The sequence below is a fragment of the Bison bison genome, unplaced genomic scaffold (assembly GCF_000754665.1).
Source record: "Bison bison bison isolate TAMUID 2011002044 unplaced genomic scaffold, Bison_UMD1.0 scf7180017864041, whole genome shotgun sequence".
Classification (NCBI taxonomy): Eukaryota; Metazoa; Chordata; class Mammalia; order Artiodactyla; family Bovidae; genus Bison; species Bison bison.
In genome coordinates this window covers 4,600,106-4,604,668 of record NW_011494613.1, presented here as the reverse complement: position 1 = coordinate 4,604,668, position 4,563 = coordinate 4,600,106, and positions in this window count along the sequence as shown.

Here is a 4,563-nt window from a genome sequence, read left to right as displayed (position 1 = left end):
TCCTGAGAGGGATTGGGGGCAGGAGGAAAAGGGGACGACAGAGGATGAGATGGCTGGATGGCATCACCGACTTGATGGACGTGAGTTTGAGTGAATTCCGGGAGTTGGTGATGGACAGGCAGGCCTGGCGTGCTGCAATCCATGGGGTCACAAAGAGTCAGACATGACTGGGCGATGGAACTGAATTGAACTTACCCTCATTTTCTCCTTCATCTTCCCCTCAGCTCCCAGCTCAGTGGTATATAACTTGGGCTGAGATAGGAACAGGCCCTGAGACTTCTCAAGCAAAAATGCAGCCTTGTTGCATAGCAGGCAAGAATTCAGTTTAACCTGGCATAAACCAGCTTCTCAAACTCATATTTTCCCTAAATCCACCTCCCTCCAACTTAACTATCATTACTAAAGATGCCCCTCTCCTCTGAGTCACCCAGGCTCAGTTATTTTTCATTTATTCTTTTCATCCCTATGTACAATCAGGTGTTTAGAACTTTCAGTTCTATCCTGACAGTGTATACTTCTGTTTTTTTTTCATTTTTTGCCTCTACTCAATTTTGTATTGTTATCATTATTGCTTGGAGTACTACAGTAACTTCCTAACTGGTATTCACCCTTTTTTCTCTTTCTTTTCCCCAAGCCATGCTACACACACTGGCAGATTAATCTTCTTAAGCTTGGCTCTGATAAAGTTACTTGTTGCCAAAAGGAATTCAATAGCTGTTTATTAGTTATGGGTTAAGTCTGAGCTCCTTAGACTGCTCTGCTCAGTATGGCTTCAGCTCACACTGCAGTCTAACCTCCCTCTATTCCATATGCACTCTGTGTCATGCTCAAATTGGACTTCCTGTGTTTCCCAAACATGACTGGCCTTTTCCTACCGTTCCCCTCACACAGTATTTGTCTCCTGGGTTGTCCTCTGTCATCTCCACTTACTGAAATCATATCTGATTGTTAAGATACAGTTCAAAAATGTTGCTTGCCTCATGGCTCTTTCTCTAATTCCCTCAGTGCAGGGCCATTTCTTCCCCTTGTTCCCATTCATAAGGCATGCCTGTTAGTTTTCTAGTGCTGTCATAACTAATTACGACAATCTTGGTGGCTTAAAACAATAGAACTTTATCACAGCTTTGAAGGTGGTAATTCTGAAATCATGATGTTGGTAGGGCCATACTCTCTCTTAAACAACCTACGAGAGGATCCTTCCTTGCCTCACGTGGATCTTAACTTGATTACATCTGGAAAGACCCTAGATGGAAATACAGTAGCATTCACGGGCACTAAGAGCTAAGATTTCAGTGTATCTTTTGGTGGGGGCGGTGGTGGTATGATTTAACCCGCAACAGTAGGAGTTTGTTTATTCTCCTTCCTGGTTTAGTCTTGACTTCGCAGATGCAGTGCAGCTTCATGTTTTGGACAGGAAGCCAGAGTTGGTTCTGCTTATTTCAAAGTACAGCTGGCTCCTTGAGTCCCAAGTGTTTTCTATCCTAATTCTGATCCACAGGCTCAGAGAGTTCGGCCCACTCCAGTCACTGCATGGCAAAGACAGCTGGCACCCTGTCTAGACTCCACCTACGTTCCTCACCAGGCAGTCTCCAGGTCTACGGGTATTTTTAGTAGAATTTGATCTCTCTCTGTCTGTCTCTCAAGGCTGAATTATAGAAACCTCATTTCTGCCCTGTCAACAAGTTTATCTCCTTTTTCTCTTAGCAAAAATATTTTTATACCAAAACGTCACATTTCTGTGTTCTGTGTTCACGGCCTGTGTTATTCCAGAAATATTTCTCTAGCTGTGATGAAAGTATGCAGACCTCAAGGCAGCCCCTTGAGGATGTTCGGAGTAGGGAGACCCAGGTGCGGGTGTGACATATTGCAAATGGACCCCACAGTCCAGGAAGCTGGCTTGTTCAGTAGTTTACTTTTGGCGAGAATCAGCTTAATGTGTTGAATGAAAAACAAAGTAGGTATGCATTTAGGTGGGACAAATGTCAGCAATAATTTATTGTTGGTATTCTCTGTTAGTTATGAATTGTTAAGGACTATTTCTATAGCCTTTCTTAGCTTTGAAAACTTGATAGGATGCACTAACCAGTTTGGCTTTTGTTGAATAAGACTTAGAATTCCCTTCTTAGTACAAAAATGCAGTCTTATCATTACATATTTGAAGAGTTACACAGAAATTGGGGTATAATCATATACAAGTACATGGAAACATTCTAGTAGAAAATGAAAACATATGCCTGATGAAAACAGCAGGAAATATGTCAGTGTATTATACCGGAAAATTGTTTGAAATAACCAAAAATGGGCTTTCATAGTGTAAACAGTAAACAAGTTCTGTTAAAATCAACGTCTTTCTTGGATTTTTTGTTGTCATGCTCAGTGACAGCTTAACATCAGTTGAAGTTAGCTTCCTGTCTGTGACAAAAAGGGGAGTCATTTCATTCTGAACTATGTATTTTCAGCCTCCTCTTTTTGGTATGAATCATTAACATTAAAGTTGCTGTTGACAAAATAAAAGGCAGAAGTAGGAATGGAATACATTAAAGAAAACACTATGTTGCACATATGATGTGGAATACTTAAATAGATGAAATAAAAGCTGCCCTTTTGCAGAAAGCTATTCTTCATGAAGCTTAGTGCCAGGAAAAGATCAATGTCTTCTATTTTTAGTTCTCTCTACTTTGTTCCTCTAAGGGACAAAGATCCTACACAAGTCCTAATAGAGTGAGACAGTAAATCCAATGTAGTCATTTTAGGAGTTTTTTGTACCTCTCCCGGACGATTATATTAAAGTGTCCAAATAAAGATGGCTGACTTTCATACATTTGGAAGGGCAGATGACTTTTCTTTATCTATCAATTGACTGTTCTAATGGAGACCCCAGATGTAGCCAATGACCTTTTCAAAGAGGGACAGAAGATAATAAAGGAGGTAGTGTGGGCTATTCCACTTCTCAGTAGAAGAAACAGCACAACTTGGTTTTATAAGGATAATCACTTTCATTAAGGGTTTACTGCAGTTTTATTTCTTTGGAAAAATGGATGATGATGGAGTTGGGGTTAAAAAAGTTCCTTTGAATTCCCAGTTTGAAACCATCAGCCTGGGATTCTAGCCTCAGCACTAGAATTCTATGATCAATCATCTTCATTCTTCCTCTTCTGGGACTTAAATTTTGCTCTTAGATTTGGTTGAAAGGTACCCTTGTTAATACTATCAAAAGGACTTGAAAATTGCTTTGGAGTTCTGGGATCTAATTTGACTGGGAAATAATAGAATCCAAGACTTTAAAATCTAAGTGAAACTGAACTTTTTATGAAGCATGACTATATTTGAAATCCTTTTGTCTTGATTTTGCTGAAAATTAAGGCACCCAAATTAGGGTTGTCAAAGTAGAAGAGACCATAGGTGATTCTCTTGTCATCTGATTTTACAGCTGAAAACAAGGAGGAAAAGTGACTTTCCAAAAGCTGCTAAGATTTTTTTTAGTGGAAGTGACAAGATAACATATTCCTTTGACTTTCAGCCCAGTAACCTCTGTGATATGCCTCTTGGTTAGAAGCTTTAGATTTAAAAAATGTTGTTTTCTGCTGTTTCTGTGGGGTAGATACTGTATTATGCTGTCCAAATCCCTTCTCCTCAGGACTAAAACATTCATTTTTTATCAATTTCTGGGAATGTTAGTAGCCAATAGCCCTCACCTGAGTCTCACCTAACCCTTGGCTGAAGAGAGCTGTATTCATCATGGTCACCCTCTCTTCCTATTGGGGAAGACATCCCACATCCAAAGATTGGTCCATGTGGAAATAGAGCTTTATACCTACGTAAAAGCTATATAGAAAGCTATCTAAGATTGTCCTGTCCCTCCCAACACAGGACAACCTCAAAGGGTCATTCCAGCTCCAAAGCTTCTTATGGGATTAGCTGAGGCTTTTGTTGAGATTTTATTTTCTTAGGCTGCAAAATCACTGCAGATGGTGACTGCAGCCACGGAATTAAAACATACTTGCTCCTTGAAAGAAAAGCTGCAGTAAACCTAGACAGCATACTAAAAAGAAGAGACATCACTTTGCTGGCAAAGGTTCATATAGTCAAAGCTATGGTTTTCCAAAAGTCATGTACAGATATAAGAACTGGACCATAAAGAAGGCTGAGTGTCGAAGAATTGATGCTTTTGAATTGTGGTGCTGGAGGACTCTTGAGAGTTCCTTGGGCAGCAAGGAGATCAAACTAGACAATCCGAAAGGAAATCAGTCCTGAATATTCATTGGAAGGACTGATGCTTGAAGCTGAAGCTCAATACTTTGGCCACCTGATGCAAAGAGTTTGGAAAAGACCCTGATGCTAGAAAGGATTGAGGGCAGGAGGGAAAGGGGGCGACAGAGGATGAGATGGTTGAATGGCATCACTGATTCAGTGGACATGTTTTTGAGCAAACTCCAGAAGATAGTGAAGGACACGAAAGCCTGGCGTGCTGCAGTTCATGGGGTTGCAAAAAGTTGGACATGACTTAGCATCTGAACAACAACATTGTTGAGACTACTGTAAGTTTATCTTCTTTGTCTGCCC